Source organism: Acomys minous (genome assembly GCF_964271855.1).
Source record: "Acomys minous genome assembly, chromosome: 11".
NCBI classification, from domain to species: Eukaryota; Metazoa; Chordata; class Mammalia; order Rodentia; family Muridae; genus Acomys; species Acomys minous.
The window spans coordinates 80,318,919-80,336,488 of NC_140492.1; the positions used below are offsets into that span (position 1 = coordinate 80,318,919).

At 41.1% G+C, this 17,570-nt stretch overlaps 1 protein-coding gene across 10 annotated transcripts in view; it reads left to right on the top strand.

The window, feature by feature from the left end:
• The first annotated feature begins 1,836 nt into the window (after positions 1-1,836).
• The window catches only part of ARB2A (ARB2 cotranscriptional regulator A), a 363,769-nt gene continuing 348,035 nt past the window's right edge, over positions 1,837-17,570 (top strand). For 5 of the 10 annotated variants that reach the window (XM_084802551.1, XM_084802558.1, XM_084802555.1 and 2 more), the window contains exon 1: positions 1,867-2,005. The gene's annotated coding sequence lies outside the window, so the exon portion shown is untranslated. Of the gene's footprint in view, positions 2,006-5,067; positions 5,335-17,570 lie in introns of those variants that run through there. The other 5 variants (XM_084802553.1, XM_084802560.1, XM_084802554.1 and 2 more) reach the window with 5 other exon arrangements.

Sequence of the window (17,570 nt, forward strand, 5' to 3'; positions counted from 1 at the left end):
CTATTATTTTTAGGACAAGTCTTTTCATAGTAGCTGTCATAAGCCTTGAACAAGTCAAGTTACCCTATAGCATAGTTGTAGTTATAGTTATGGAAAACATATTCCCTCCCTCTCTCTCTCTCTCTTTCCCCCAAACACACACACACACACACACACACACACACACACACACACACACGAGAGTGAGAGAGAGAGAGAGAGAGAGAGAGAGAGAGAGAGAGAGAGAGAGAGAGAGAGAGACATCAGAGATTGACCAGATTTTAGTCCAATGTTGTTTTATGGTTTTTCAAGACAAGGTTTCATTGTGTAGCCCTGGCTATCCTGGCACTCACAGGCTGGCCTTGAACTCACAGAAAGTGAATTTGCCTCCTGAGTGCTGGGATTAAAAGCATGTGCCATCACCACTACCAGGCTTGGTTTTTCTTGTTTTGATTTTAGATTTTTATGTGTATATGCATGTGCCTGTGTGAGCTTATGTGAGCCACTTGTGTGCACTGACAACTGGAGGCCGAAAAGCATGGGATCCTCTAGAACTGGAGTTGTAGGCAGTGGTGAGCCCAGTCACGTGTTATGAGTGTAGGGAACCAAACTCTGATTCTCTGGAAGAACACTAAGTGTTTTTTAACAGGTGAGTTATCTCTTGAGCCAACCCCTGTCCCCAGGAGCATTTTTAAGGAACTTGTTCATGGTTGTCAGTCTACAAAAATGAAAATATGTTGTTTTTCATGATTTAAAAAAAACTATCTGAAACACAAAATTCAATTTGCTCATAGTATACAAAGCATTTTAGAACCTCTTTTCTTCTGTTAAAATGGAACCCTAACCGTCTTACAATGCTATGGCTTCCTACTAGGCATTCTTGGCTTGTTTGAGTAAATTCTGGTTTTCCTCAGTAACATTTCCTTTATACTGCTATAACCTTTCCCGCCCAAATTGTTACCTGCTGTGATGACTTTCCACCCTCTTGTCCTGTATGTTACTAAGTTTCTCCAACTAGTGTAATAGATAAGCACTAATTTATCCAAGCGACATTTATTGTATATTTTGTGACAGGCATCTTGTCCTGGTTGAGGGTACCTTAAAAAGACAAGATAAAGTCATTGTGCTCATACAGTTGGAATAGGGCACACTGCCAACAAATAACATTGCCTTTCGTTTTGAAGAAAGCAGGAGTTGAGATTATGGGAGTGGGGTACAGTGTACTTCCAAAAATTCTGGAATCTTCTCTCTGAAAATATTGCAAATGTAGGTTTGCTAGCTGCCACCCTTTCCTCAGGTCAGTGGTCACTCATAGTTGTGTCTCCAGTACTCTCTTTGGCCTGGCCTTCATTGGTAAAATAATGTTTTTGTTTTGTTTGTTTTGCGGGGGTGGGGTGGGCGGTAAAGAAATCAGAATACCACATAAAAATTTAAAATCATTTGCACCTATTGCTCACCCCTAATCTACCATTAAGAGAACCATTTTCAAGCCTATCTTGGAAAAACAGAACAGCAACACTCTTCTTATTTGAGTCAGCTGTCATTAGCTTGTTAGCATTTACACTTCCTCTCTTAATTTCCTGGTAAACAAAAATCTTTCAAACCTAGGCGTCCCCCCCTCCCGCCCCCGTGTCATCTAGAGTAAAACACACAAGCCACACAAACCAAGAATGGGGAATTCGCTTAAGGCCAGCCAGGAGGAGGCTTTAGGCTAGCGGAGTGCGACAAGGACGCTCAACACAGTACAACCCACTGGCTTAGCTCACGCACCCATTAGCACAGCAGGAACAGAGCCAGAGGCCCGCCCCGCCCATTTCCGGGTTGTTGGCTCCGCGGCGGTCGCGTACGTGATGACGTTTAAGTCCCCTGCAGACCCCGGAAGTGCAACTCGAACTTGCTGGGGGCGCGCATCCCGAGAGAGTGAGCGACTGGGACCTGGGGCGCGAGGGAGTTCGCCCTGAGAGCTGGAAGACCACGCCTCCTCCTTCCTATCCCCCGCCACCGTGCAGCTTGGGGCACAGCTCAGGTAGGATGGCGCTGGCAACGTCTGCGCCCTGCCGTTGGCGGAGGGGCGGCCTGGCTGGGGCTCGGGCGGGACGGTGGCACAGCGGCCACTTCCCTCACCTGGGTCCAGGACTTTGCAAAGGCCTTGCCTCCACCTGCCTTGTCCACTCTGCAGGCAGGAGGAACACGTGTGTGTGTGTCCTGGGGTGGCTAGCCTTGTGTCTGAGCCCCTGAGACTGTGCTTGTCACCAGAGAGACCTTACAGTAAAGGACCCTCCACTTATTGTGTGGCAGTTGTCTGGTTGAAGTTGTTTTTGCTTGTTCGTTTTTAATACAAAAAGTGTTAGCCGCTAAAGCCTTGGCATCCCCTCGTCGCAAACATTAAAGTGTCCCCTTATGAAATGCCCTCAAAACTTGTATCGCATGAACATTAGCAAGATGTATACATTCTTCTCAGAGTTACTTACTTTTGGAAGCAGACTATTTTTCCTCCCACATCACGTGCGTCTCGTTTTTTCAAAGTGTCTATCTTTTGGAACAAGTCACTTCTGTCTAAGTGCGTTTGGCCTGCATCTTAAAGACAAATCGCACTGTCCTAAAAAAAAAAAAAAGTGTAGCGGGAAAGTTCTGTGGTCTGGATCTGCTAATTGCCTTGTTTTGATTATTTTTAAATAGGTGCGGTGTAGTGACGCTCTTAAAGTTCATGGTTTGGTTTTGCCTTAAAGCCCTGCCGAAACTAGTATTCTGTTTCTTCTTATTCTCAGATACCCTTAACTCTTTCAGGTGCTAAATCTGGGTTTCATTGGCAGTGCTGGAATGGAGTGGTGTGTAAAAAACTTTTCTACTTTTAAACTAGGAGTCTGGTCCCTTTAACCATGGAAGGGGTGAGAAGTGAAGGACTGGCTGGAATGGCGTTTTGGCTGCTGCTACAGCAGCACTTCTGGAAGGTAGAACAGTATCCAGGCCAAGAGGAAGATACAATTTATAAGGCTGTGAGCGTCTATCTATCTATTTATCCAGCTCCTTCAGTACATCAGGGAACGTCCCAAGCTCAGAGAAGCTGATAGTGAATAAAACAGAAAGTCCTGCGCTGCTGATGCGCTTATTCTATTGGGTGGAGAGCAATCCATAGCAAATTCATAAAATGTAGTGAGAAGGCTCGCAAGCGGAGGGGAGAGTGCTGTCTTAGAGTCCTCTTTGCGAAAGAAAGGCCTCGTTGCTCGGAGATCGGAATTAAGTGAGGGGCCAGACTGTACAGCTATGGGCTTATGGTTTAGGTGAATACAGAGGTGCTGAGGTAGAAACACATCTGTCATCACTTGGGATAGGAAAGACACAGGGATTAGCAGTCTGGAGAAAGAATATCGGGTGATTTGCTATGTTTTTGAGAGATCATATTTGTTCGCCACCAACTTAGCTCTGTGAGGAGGGTCAGCTTTGTGAGGGTCAGTACACATGTAAAGGTGCGTCCGTGCTTTTATGGAGCAGTTAACAGAGTTACCAGCGTTCAGTCAGTTAATGTAATGTGTGTGTTCCTTTGGTTGTGTTAGACTGGGTTTGCCCAATAGGGTCCGTATGTAGTGAATATTTTTCCCCTCTGTACTGATTTTACCTGTTAAACGCTAATGCCTCATTGTCAACTACCTGTTGTCCCTGGCAGCAAAGGAGTTTCCTTTTGTCTCTGACCTTGACTACTATGGATTTACCCTGAGTTCACTTATACAGCATTTGTCCTTTTGTGGCTGGCGTACTTAACGTAGGACAGTGTCCCCGAGTTTCAACTATGATATTGCATATGCCAGAATATCCTTCCTTTCAAAGCTGAATATAGTAATCACTGTATAAATGTATCTCTTTATCTATTTATCTGTGGACACTGGGGTTACTTTCACTTTTTGGTTACTGTAAATGCTGCTGCCCTGTGTACAAACATCTGTTGGCCTTACTTTCATTTCTTCTGGTTATGTATCCTTAAGTGAAACTGTTTGATCTGTAGTAATTTGGACTCATGTGTATCTTGAATCTTTGTGTCTTAATGCTTGGTCCTCAGAGAAGTGCTAGGGGGAAAAAAGTAGGTGCTGGCTGGAGGTTTTCCAGCTTTGAGAACGTGACTGTGAAGAGGGGAGTGGAACCTTAGCTCCTTCCTCCGCCCTTTGCTGTGCTTCCTGGCTAAGAAGTGAGCACTTTGCTCTGCCATGTGCTTCTTTCTGCTCCCACCATAATGCGCTCCCTTCCACAGGTACAAAAGCAATAAGGCCAATAAAAAAATGCACTGAAACCTCTAAAACTGGGAGCCAAAGAAAACCTTTTCTCTTCATGTGTTGATTGATTTAGTACTTATTATAGTAACAGAAAGCTGACTGACATGTAATTCTGTGTATAAGTTTTTGAGGAATTGCCATGCTGTTGGCCACAATGACTGCCTGATTTTTATTTCCCACCAGCAATGCACAGAGCTCTAATTTGCACACACAGTTGTGATTATTTCTCTACATCTTCACAAAACCATTCAAATAGAAGTAATTGCCATACTCATAACCATATAGGGCTGTCTGTGGTTTTGATTCCCAGTCCTATGATAATCGGTGATGTTAAACATTTTTTTACCTGTGCCTTTTGGTCACTGACGTATCATCTTTGGAGTTTTTGAAATAGTCTTTGTATTCTAGGCTGGCTTCAAACTCATGATTCTTCTTGTCACAGCCACACACATACTGAAATCATAGGTTTACAGGTGGGGCAACGAGTCCCAGCTTTTTTGGGGTGTGTGTCATACTATGGATTGGACCAGGATGTTATGTATGCTAGTCAAGTGTTATAGCATTGAGCTATGTTTCAAGCTTGTCCATTTATGATCTGATTTTAATAAAACTTTATGAGTTAACTTTTAAGATGGCAAACATGATACATTTTCTTGTTTTTTAACCCCAAAGTTTTATAATATAATATAATAATAGACTGTGGGCTGGGTGTCTACAATCACCCCATACTTAGAAATTAAACAAAAACAAAACTGTAAGGTCACTTTTGTACAATGAACAAAACTTTCAGTATCACATTATGATTAAAACAGCTCAGAGAAACCAAAGATCTCCCTGATTCGCTTGTTGTTTTGTTCTTTAATTGAAAGGAAAAAGGTATATTGATTGGCTGGCTGTACCTGTGAAGCGGACCTCCTTTGTTTGGCAGCTGAGAAGAGAAGGGAACAGGACGCAAAGTGATGAAGAGTAAAGATACACTGGGTAGCACTGAAGCAGTCTGATGTGGCTAGGAGGACGGTGACACAGGAGATCAGTAATGATAATAGACAGTGAGCGCCATGACTGACAGCACAGAGGGCCCAACAACCAAGTAATGAGAATAATATAGATCCACAGATTGGAGTGGGGTGGGGAGGAGGGTGAGGAGTGCAAACCCCAGTCACTTCCGTGCGGTTCTGAAGCAAAACACTTGGCTCTCAGTAATCCAGGGACCCTGCCCCCTATCCAGTAATATGTTTCTATTTATGGGGTTCAGTAGCCATTGTCTGGAAGGTGTGAGCTACGTATAGTCCTGCAGAATAAGCTAAATTCTTGAGAATATGTAATACATGACTTTTGTTCCTATGGCAGAGATTGAGTTGAAAACAATTTTTTTTTTCCCAGACAGGCTTTCATTATGTAACTCTGGCTGGCCTGGAACTTGCTATGTAGACCAGACTTGTCGCAAACTCAAAGACATCCACCTGTCTCTTGTCTCCCCAAATCTAGGATTAAAGGAATGAACCATCATGTTACTCATTAAAATATTTTTACATATAATAATTAAAATTAAAAGAAGTATCTTACTGAAGAATGCTTGAATGTCCGCTAGGTTACAGTAACAATTTTTTTTTGTTTGATATTGGACTTTTTAATGCAAACATAAAGGGGGAGGTAATCCCCCTCAGGAACAGTCATAGGGGAGGGGAATAAGGGGAAATTGGGAGGGAGGGAAGAATGGGAGGATACAAGGGATGGGATAACCATGGAGATGTAACAAGAATAAATTAATAAAGGAGGAAAAAAAATAAATTAAAAAAATACTTTGGGAACATACATTTCTCAAGTCTTAGAGTTAGAAGACTCGTTTATGTCAATCATTTTTCTGTAGTTTAAATAGTGAAAAATTATGTCATAATTTTCTTATCATTCTTTGGCTAACTGAAATTAATTGCTCTGCAACATGTGAGGTGACAGATGACTGACATGCTCAAAGCTTTGTAGGTAAGTTACAAGTAAGTTGCTGTCCCTACCCTGTCGCTCCCCTTGTTTTGGAGGCACTTTCGTTTGCAATGTATGTAATAGATTTTGTCTCAGAAAATATTACTGCCAGGCAGATTGCAGAGTAATAGCATTTATTGTATGTATATTTCCTCGTAGCAGGTTTTATATTTTGTTTAAACTTAAGTACAGTTTTGAGTCATCATAAATGTAGTCTTGATGTACTCAGAGCTTCTAGGGGTGATGGCTCAGATGTGGTTGGGGTCTTGGAAATCTCTTTCATAGCTCCTGAAAGCATGATTACAAGCAGTATACAAGAGTTTAACCACAAACCACTGTGGGAGATAGGTAGCATTCTTACCATCTTCCAATCACATTGCCATCATAATCAATCAGCTATAAGAAAGCAGCAGGAAAGGTACTATGTATGGCTTAACAATCTAGAGTAAATGTCCAAGGGAGTGAAGGCATGCGGCTCTTTCCTACTTTAACACATAGCTTAGCTGTGTTTACCTTGCACAGATGAGGAAACAAACTGGAAATGTGGCCACAACTACAATCCCAAATGAGATAATTTAAAAGCATTAAAAGATTGATTAGTTGGCAGTAAAAGGCTGTGTTGCTTTGGACACCTTCTTTTTCTTGATATCACTTACTTTTATACTGAGGATATTTTTGATATTAATTTCAATTTGGAAATTACATTAACCCATTTGCTTTAACTCTGATGTAGTTGGAAGCTTTTTCTTAAATCGTTATATCTAGAAAGTTGTGGAGTTTTAAAAGGATGAGACAAGGCAGATGGAAGAAATTCAACAGAAAAGAGCGAAGGCTTAGCTGAGCAGGGTCAGGGCTCGTCTCCAAACAGAGTAGGCCAGGCTGGTGACTGAGCCCTGTCTCTGGAACCCACAGTGGAAGGAGAGAACTCACTCCCCAGAACTGTTCTCTGACCACCATATGTACTCCACAGCAATGTGTTCCCGCACATGCACGTGCATACACATCCATACACACAGAATCAATCTTTCTTCCTAACTTACTTCCTTCCTTCCTTCCTTCCTTCCTTCCTTCCTTCCTTCCTTTGTTTTGACAGGGATCAGCTGCCTAGCCTAAGCTGTCCTGAAACTTGCTACGTAGCCCAGGCTAGGATGGCAGGTGTACCCGTCTTGTATTTTTACTTTTCAGGTAAGCGTTGATGTAGCCCAGCCTAGCCGCACACTGAACTCATTGCGTAGCTGAGGATGAGCTTGCTTCTGATCCTCCTGCTTCTACCGCCACGGTGTTACAAAGTGCTGTCCACACCCAGAGTTTCTTGACTATCAGGCAAGCGCTCTACCAACTGAGCTGTGTACCCAGCCCCTACCACTGTGTTTGTTTTCTTTTTTCTTTATTCTTCTCTCATATAGAACATTCCGACCACAGTTTCCCCCCTCCCCTCCTAGCAGTCCCATCTCCCACCTCCACCTCCTACCTCCCCTTCTCATTCATCCACCTCTCTTCTGTTTCCCTTCAGAAAAAGGCAAGCATCCCAGGGATAGCAACCTGAAATATCAAGTCACAGTAAGACTAGGCACAACCCTAATATTAAGGCAGTACAATGCAACTGAATAGGAGGAAAGGGGTTCCAAAAGCAGGCAAAAGAACCAGTGATAGCCCCTGCTTCCACTGTTAGGAGTCCCATGAGATCATTCCCACCTTGTGTATCTATCATCCATCTATCTATCTATCTATCTATCTATCTATCTATCTATTTGTCTATCTATCTATCATCTATCTATCTATCTATCTATCTATCTACCATCTTTATCTTTTTGGTTTTTCGAGACAGGGTTTCTCTGTGTAGCACTAGCTGTCCTGGACTCCTGGACTCACTTTGTAGACCAGGCTAGCCTTGAACTCACATTGGTCTGCCTGACTCTGCTTCCCTGAGTGCTGGGATTATAGGGGTGTGCCACCACACTCGGTTCCATTGTATTTTTTAAATATGTTTTTATTAATTTATTCATATTCATTATATTTTTAAAGTATATAATTTATCTGTTTTTACAGGTTCATGGATACAGATGAAATCTCTCTAAGGGCAGACTGTGCCTCATATCTCATCTATACCTGATGTAGATGTTTTTAGCTGTAACTTTGGACATTAAATTTTAGCATTGATTCTGAAATAGGTTAAGACTTAGTGTTTTGTTCATGATGAGGACGTGAATTGGATGTGGCCAGGGGTAGAATTCTATGGATTCAAATTTTTCCTCCCACCCAGTCAATTTTCTAAAGCTCCAACCCCCAATAGCATGTTTGGAAACTATTAATTTTATATTGTTCTGCACATTTGTCGTTTGTATATTGGAAGGCTACTGACTTTTTTGAGTTAATTTTGTATCCAACCACGTTGCTGAAGGTGTTTATCAGCTGTAGGAGTTCTCTGGTGGAATTTTGGGGGTCACTTATGTACACTTTCATATCTTCTGCAAATAGGGATAATTTGGCTTCCTTTCCCATTTGGATCTCCTTTTGTTGTCTTATTACTCTGGCCAGAACTTCAAGAACTATATTGAAGAGATTTGGAGAAACTGGGCAGCCTTGCCTGTTCTCTGATTTTAAAGGAATTTCCTTGAGTATTTCTCCATTTGTTTTGGTGTTGGCTATTGGGTTGCTGTATATAACCTTTATTATGTTTAGGTATGTGCCTTGTATCCCGGATCTCTCCAAAACTTTAAACATGAATGGGTGTTGGAATTTTGTCAAATGTATTTTCTGCGTCTAAGGAGATGATCATGTGTTTTTTTTTCTTTCAGTTTGTTTATATGGTGGATTACATTGATGGATTTCCATATATTAAACCATCCCTGCATGCCTAGAATGAAGCCTACTTGGTCATGGTGAATGATATCTTTGATATGTTCTTGTATTCATTTTGCGAGTATTTTATTGAGTATTTTTTCATCAATGATCATCAGAGAAATTGGTCTGAAATTCTCTTTCTTTGTTGGGTCTTTGTGAGATTTAGGTATCAACGTGCCTGTGGCCTCATAGAATGAGTTTGGTAATGTTGATTCCATTTCTATCTTTTTGAGTAGCTTGAAGAGTAATGGTATTAGCACCTCTTTGAAGGTCTAGTAGAATTCTGCCCTGAAACCATCTTGACGTGGGCTTTTTTGTTTGTTTGTTTGTTTTTGTTTTTTGTTTTGGAGATTATTAATGACTGCTTCTATTTCTGTAGGAGAAATAGGACTATTTAATTTTTTATCTAATCTTGATTCAATTTTGGGAAGTGTAATCGATCAAGAAAATTGTCCATTTCCCTTAGATTTTCAAATTTTGTGGCATATATGCCTTTGGAGTAGGATCTTATGATTCTTTGTATTTCTTCTCTGTCTGTTGTTATGTCTCCCTTTTCAATTCTGATTTTGTTGATTTGGATTGCATCTCTCTGACTTTTAGTTAGTTTGACTAATGGTTTATTTATTTTGTTGATTGTTCTCAACCATCTCCTGGTTTTGTTGCTTCTTTGAATTGTTCTCTTTGTTTCTAATTTTTTTTTTTGAGACAGGGTTTCTTTATGTAGCCTTGGCTGTCCTGGACTCGCTCTGTAGACCAGGCTGGCCTCGAACTCACAGCGATCCGCCTGCCTCTGCCTCCCGAGTGCTGAGATTAAAGACGTGCACCATCACGCCTGGATTTTGTTTCTAATTTATTGATTTCAGCCTGTAGTTTGATTATTTCCAGAAGTCTACTCATCTTTGGTGTTTCTGCTTCTTTTTTCCCTAGGGCTTCCAGATGTGTTGTTAAGTTACTTATATGGGATCTTTCCAATTTCTTTATAAAGGTACTTGGTGCTATTAATTTTCCTTTTACTACCTCTTTCAATGTATCTCACAAATTTGGGTATTTTCTTTCATTTTTGTTGAATTTCAGGAAGTCCTTAATCTTTTTCTTTATTTCTTTTCTGACCAGTTGTCATTAAGTAGAGAGTTGTTTAGTTTCCATGTGTGTGTAGGCTTTTTGATATTTCTGATGTTGTTGAAATCCAGTATTAGACCTTGGTTATCTGATAGGATGCAAGGTATTATTTCAATCTTCTTCAATTTGTTGAGGCTTGCTTTGTGACCTACTATATCATCAGTTTTGGAGAAGGTTCCATGGGGTGCTGAGAAGAAGATATAATCCTTTGTGTTTGGGTAAAAAGTTCTGTATATATCTGTTAGATCCATTTGATTCAAATGTTAGTTAGTGTCGTTATTTTTCGGTTTAATTTCTGTTTCTATGACCTATCCTTTGGCGAAAGTGGTATGTAGAAGTCTTCCACTATTAATATGTGTGGGTCATTGTGTCATGTAAGCTTTTTTAATATTTCTTTTACAAATGTGGGTGTCCTTGTATTGGGAGCGTAGATGTTTAGAATTGTGATGTCATCTTGGTTGACTTTACCTTTGATGAGTATGAAGTGACCATCTTCATCTCTTTTGATTAATTTTGGTTGGAAGTCTATTTTATTATATATTAAAACGGCTACACCAGCTTGTTTCTTGTGTCCGTTTGCTTGGAATATCTTTTCCAGCCTTTTACCCTGAGTAATGTCTATCCTTATGGCTGAGATGTATTTCTTGAATGCAGAGCAATGTTGGGTCTTGCTTATGCATCCATTCAGTTTTTATGTGTCTTTTTAATGGAGACTTGAGACCATTAATGTTGAGAGATATTAATGACCAGTGACTGTTAAGTCCCTTGATTTTGATGTTGGTTGCACTAGAATGTTTGTGTGGTTATGTTTTTGCAACAGTGTAGTTATCTATTTCCCATGTAATTTTGGTTGTAGCTTGTCACTTTGGCTTGGAGGTTTCCTTCTATTAACTTCTGTAACGCTGGATTTTTGGAAATGTACTGTTTGAATTTGTTTTTGTCGTGGAATATCTTGTTTTCTCCATCAATGGTTATTGATAGTTTCGCTGGGTATAGGAGTCTGGTCTGGCATCTGTGGTCTCCTAGTTTTGCAGGACCTCTGTCCAGCCCCTTCTGGCTTTCATGGTCTCTGCTGAGAAGTCAGGTGTAATTCTGATAGGTTTGCCATTATATGTTACTTGGCCTTTTTCTCTTGCTGCTTTTAATATTTTTTCAGTATATTTTGTGTCTTGATTATTATGTTGTGTGAAGATTTTCTTTTTTGGTCTATTCTATTTGGTGTTCTGTAGGCCTCTTTGCATGTTTATGTGCGTCTCCTTCTTTAAATTGGGGAAATTTCTTCTATGATTTTGTTGAAGATATTTTCTGGGCCTTGGAGTCGGATTTCTTTTCTTTCCTCAATGCCTATTATCCTCAGGTTTTGTCTTTTCATTGTGTCCTTGATTTCTTGGATGTTTTTGGTCTGTAATTTTTCAGATTTACCATCTTCTTTGATGGTTGATTTGCGTTCTACGATTGTATCTTCTAGTCCCGAGATGTGTTCCTCTATTTATTGGATTCTATTGAGAAGCTCACCTCTGTGTTGCTTGCTTTCTTCTCTAAGCTCTCTCGTTCCCATCTTTCTCCTGTCTGTGCCTTTATCATTGTTTCTATTTTCATCTTCAGATCATGAACTATATATTGACTTTCTTCATCTGATTGTATTTTCTAGAATTTCTTCCAGTGCCTCTCTTTAGTCCTTTTTTATGTCTTCAACCTGGTTTGCTGCGTCTTCCTGCATTTGTTTATGGATTTTATTCATTTCTTCCATTATCATCTTCATTACTAAATATTTGAGGTCATTTTCTTATATTTTGGTTGTGTTTGAGTTCTCAATATTGCTTTCTTTGGGATAGCTGGGATCTGGAGATGCCAGATTGTTTTGGTTTTTGTTGTTTGTGTTCTTATTCTGGCATTTAGTCATCTTGTTGTCTTTGATGTTGGGAAGTAGCTTCTGGAGTCCTTCACTGGCCTTTGGGAGTGGATAGTTGGTGAGTGATTATAGGTCGAGTGCCCTTGCCAGTGGGGAACAGAGAATTCTTTCCTGGAACAGGCAGTTGACCTGGTTTCCACTCATGAGACTTTGCTCCATGCTGTGGGCTCCCCACTGGGTCAGCAGACGTAGGCTTCTGTCTGGTCCCGTTCAGATTGTACTACTGAGGTGGTTCAGTCCCAATGAGTTGTGGCCACTGTTTAGTTTTCTGTCCTGACCCCCTCAGGGTTGTTCAACCTCTCCCAAGAGTGTGGGAGACCCTGCCGGGCTGTGGAGCCTGGCTAGGCCTGGTTTTATCTGCCCTATTGTGTAGGTGTGGACAGCTGTGGCCAGTAGTTAGGCTCCTCCCTGAACCCTTTTAGAAGGCACAACTTTGGCAGTTCAGTCCTGTTTGTTTGAGTTGCTGTTTAGGTTACTGTTTTGACCCCTCAGGGTTGCCCCGCCTCTCCCAAGAGCATGGGAGACCCTGCTGGGCCTTGCAGGCTGGCTAGGCCGGGTTCTAACTGCCTAATTGTACAGGGACAGACCACGGTGGCCAATGGGTAGGTTCCTGTCTGGTCGCATTCAGACATACCACTGTGGCTGGGGCACTTGTTCACAGCCACGTGGGCTTCTCTGTAGCCCCTGGGGCTTTCTGTGTACTGGCCCAAGTCAGGTAGGGGGGTCTTAGGACAGATCCACCCATTTCCTTGAGATTTACTCAGGCCAGGAGCTCTGATGTTTCACTGTCCCATATATCAAGTTCGGGTTATAGATCCCGGCTGCAGTTTGCGGGCAGGTTTTGTACCAGCATCCAGGGACTGGTGTCCCGTCCTCCATCCTCTGTGGGCTGTTGGTTGACCTAGGACCAGGCTCACATGTGATCTGAACTTCGTGGGTCCCCTCTCACCTAGTGCTCTCCAGTTCTTGCACTCTGTGGCTTTCTGTCAGGTCCCTGGTCTCCCTGCGGTCGATCAGATACACTGTGTGATAGGCGCCGCCATCTTGGAATCTCTAGAGATCATCTGGAGCTATCTATCGAGATTTATAATATTTTTAAAATACGGATTTGCCTTTTGCATGATGTAATGAGGTATATTTAGGGCTTGGTAGTGAACAGGTGTTAGTTAGATACAACAAGAAAAGGAATATTTAATAGAATTTAAATTGTATGTGTGTGTATGTGTGATGCTATTGATATTATCTTGGCATGGGTTTTGTTAGCCATTTAGGACATGCTAGTATTTTAGGAATTAAATAACATTAGAACCACTAACATGACTCAGATATTTATATATGAATCTTTGTGTAGAGTAACATTATCATTCTCATGTTAAGAAGCTAGGAAATAGAGATACATGAACCTAGACATAGCATTGTTAATCCAAAATCCTGAATTAAAAACTTTATGTGCATATATATGATACTCAAAAATTATCAGATTTTGGAAGGGTTTTGATTTGGATTTGCTAAGCTTATACTATAAAGTCTATGAAAATAATCCCCAAATCTGAGGTACTGTGAAATCTGAAACAGTCTTGTTCCAAGTATTTTGGATCAAAAATCCTCGTCAGTAATGTCTGAGTTCTCACAGGACATAGGATGATACAGCATGCGCTGTAATGAAGGAATATGGAGAAGGACATACATAGGTAGATAGACACCAAAGACCTCTGGCCAGGAAATAATAGTACTTTTTAACATTTACTATTTTATGCCAAGCAGTTTGAGGAAATATTGTTTACTTCCGCCAGTAAACAGAGTCATGGTTCAATTTTTTAAATTTTTAAATATATTTTATTAATTTATTCATATTACATCTCAATTGTTAGCCTATCTTTTGTATCCTCCCATTCCTCCCTCCCTCCTGCTTTCTCCCTACTCCCCTCCCCTATGACTGTGACTGAGGGGGACCTCCTCCCCCTGTATATGCTCATAGGGTATCAAGTCTTTTCTTGGCAGCCTGCTGTCCTTCCTCTGAGTGCCACCAGGTCTCCCCATCCAGGGGATGTGGTCAAATATGGGGCACCAAAGTTCATGTGAAAGTCATATCCCACTCTCCACTCAATGGTGGGGAATGTCCTGTCCATCAGCTAGATCTGGGTAGGGGTTTGAAGTTTACTGCATGCATTGTCCTTGGCTAGTGTCATAGTTTGAGCAGGACCCCTGGGCCCAGATCCGCCCGTCATAATGTTCTTCTTGTAGGTTTCTAGGACCCTCTGGATCCTTCTATTTCCCCATTCTCCCATGATTCTCTCATCTAGAGTCCCAACAGTATGTCCTCACCACTTTCCTGGTAAGTGAAGACTTTCATGGGACATGCCTCTTGGGCTAGTGTCTAGATATAAGTGAGTATATACCATTTGACTCTATCTGCTTCTGCGTTAACTCACTCATTATGATCATTTCTAGTTCAATCCATTTGTCCACAAATTTTGGGAATTCCTTGTTTTTAATAGCTGAGTCGTATTCCACAGTGTAAACATACCAGAATTTCTTTATCCATTCTTCTACTGAGGGACATTTAGGTTGTTTCCATCATGGCCTTATTCATGGCTCAATTTTTGCTGGTTAATTTGGATAATTTGGAGAATACTTCTGATCTTATTCTACTTTTGGTGAAATTATTAATTTGTTGAGTCATTGGAGTTTAATTTTTATTCACAGATATGCCTAATTTTTATCCTAAATGTTACTCAGCTCTATTGGATAATAATAGAACATTATACTCCATAATACTGCACAGAGCCAGGTGTAGTGTCTTATGCCTGTGGGCCCAGCCACTCAGGCGGATGAGGCAAGAGGATCACAAGTGTGAAGCCAGGCTTAGCAATTGTTAGACTATGTCTCAAAATAGGATAGTTTTAAAAAGGGAAGTGGATACAGCTTAGTGATATGGCATTTCCTTAATATGTGTGTGCCCTGGTATTATTAGTTAATAGTACCACAAAAATCAAAAGTCTGTGTAAGTTGAAAAGTTGAAGAACCTTAAGAAATCAGGTTTATATTTAAACATTGGTTTCTTTCTAATTTAAGTCTATTCTTTTGATCTGAAAGTAAGTCCCTACTACACTAGGCTTTCGTTCTGCATGGCAGTCCTGGGACAGGTTGTTTCCTGGGGCTGAACCAAGTGCTCCTGTTGGCTGTGCTCTCACTGTTGAGACAGTGCGTGCTTATGGACATGCCCTGCATTTGCTGCTAACTCCCTGATGCGCATAGCATCCAACATTCCAGCCTGACTTTACCTTTATGTTTTTGTCGTTATATCACTCCTCTTCTTGTTCTTTTCCAGATACCTTCAGTATTTGCACTTTGGCACTCGCTGCAGACTCTGCCCTGAGCAGTGCAAGTAACTTCTGCTCTTGCCTAGACTCTCTTGTGTCCTCCGGGCACCAGTGTCTTCCTTTTCCTCCTGTCTTAGGCTTGGCATTCTCATCTGAACTCTAGGTTTTGTTCTAAGATCAACGAAACTGATTGTACTAGTGGCCGTGTGGGCCATTCACTCCAGCGTCACATCACTCTAAAAATCTATTTTCTACTCTTGCAGGGCTACTGAATACTTTATATTATAGATGGTCAATGTATGAAGTCAGGTAGTACTGATGTGTTTGACAGGTGGCTTTTTAAAACTAAGAATTCATCCTCTTAAGAGTGTGACTGGTGAAGATGGTAACATGTTTTTTTTTTCTTTCAGTTTTATCATGGAAAATAAACTGTTTAAAACAAGCTTATTTATTCTGAATATTTTTCTTAACGAGAAACTTGTATAATTATTTTATCAAAACAAGCATATGTGTTTATGCTTTTAACTGTTTTAATTAAAAATGTAAGTTTCCTTACTCCCATTTTCATTCTGTTTCTTCTTAAAATGAATAAAGGTTTTTAGCTAGGTCAACTCATTACTGAAAATACCAAAGTTTATACTAATTTTTTTATCATTTGTTTTCAAATCCAAAGGCTGTTCAAGATACCATTTCTGTTTTAGCAGATCTAAAGGAGGCTTCTTCCTTGCATGGAACATAAATTACTGTTGAATTGGAAAATCACTAGGCAGTTCAGTGCTGATGAGAACTAATGAATCTGGAAGCCTAAGTGACATTCACTAGTTCATTAAGGATTTAAATATATGTTGCCTATTGCTGTGTAATAAATTATCCCCAAATTTAGCAGCTTAAAGCAAAAGCCTTTATCATCTCACACAGCTTCTCAGTGTCAGAAATTTAGGGACTTCTTAGCTGGGAAGCTCTGAATTAGAACCTCTGATGCGATTAAGATGTCAGCCGGGGCTACACTTGGGTAATTTTGTGTCTGTAGGATGTACTCCAAGCTTACTCATGTGGCTGTTGGCAGGAAGCCTCACTTAACATGTGTGGTTCTGATAGGGCGGGTCACAACATGGCTTTTCCAACCCTAGTCAACCGGACAAGAAGAGGGGAAGGAGAGGAGAGGGAGAGGGAGAGGAGAGAGGAATGGATGGATATAGGGAGGGAATGCCTAAAATAGATTAAAGTTTTACTAAACCACTACCCTGCCTGCTATGGGTTACCCACGCCAGCTCTTATATGGTGGAGGCTATGAATCTCAGAGGTTTGTTCGGTCTCATTGGGGGCATTTTTGAGGATACCACAGTCCCCCATGAGTCATGTCCTTCCCCTATGCAGAGCCTGCCCAGCACTTGTGCCCATTTGTCTCATCTGATTATTATAGCACCTCCACAGTCTCATGAAATAAGGCAAATGCTGGTGTCAGTGAGGCCTGTTGGAATTTGTGGTTATAAGTTTTTTTCACTTGTTTTCCCGTACTTCTGACAGCCAGCACACAGCGGAGGGGTAGTATAGGATAACAATATGTTTTGTCACTGGGTCTTTAGACAATTAAATCTCATTGTGCACTTGCCACACTATATGGATGTCAGTGGAAGGAGGCTAGGGGACAACTTGTGGGAATCTTTTTTCTCTTTCTACCTTGTGGGTCCCCACACTTGAACTCAGGTCATGGGGATGGTGGTAGGCATTTTTACCTTATGACCAGTCTTGCCAGCCCATGTGTTTGGGTCTTAATTTGTAAAGTGGCAACTGCAAAGAAAGGCCAACATGTAAGAACTGTTTAGTGTTGCCCACAATTCCTCCAAGAAACGAAAGGCATGGCTCCCTATGCATGGTTATAGGAACAACACTAGGTTTTGGTCTCCAGGCAGATCCAGGAGAAAATTGTTGAGAACCACATCTGTTGTAAGGTAGTCTCTGGCAAAGCAAGGCAGGGCAGGCTAAATTTCTAAGGAGTGTTAAATTTGAATAATTCTGGTGGGCTTTGGATTGTAGAAATGATCTCTAGCTAACAATATCTTGTCCTGAGACGATTTAAGGCTGGAGAAACATCAACTTGAACATGGTATATGTGAGTTAAATAAGGATGTAGTTGGCTGACTAAAG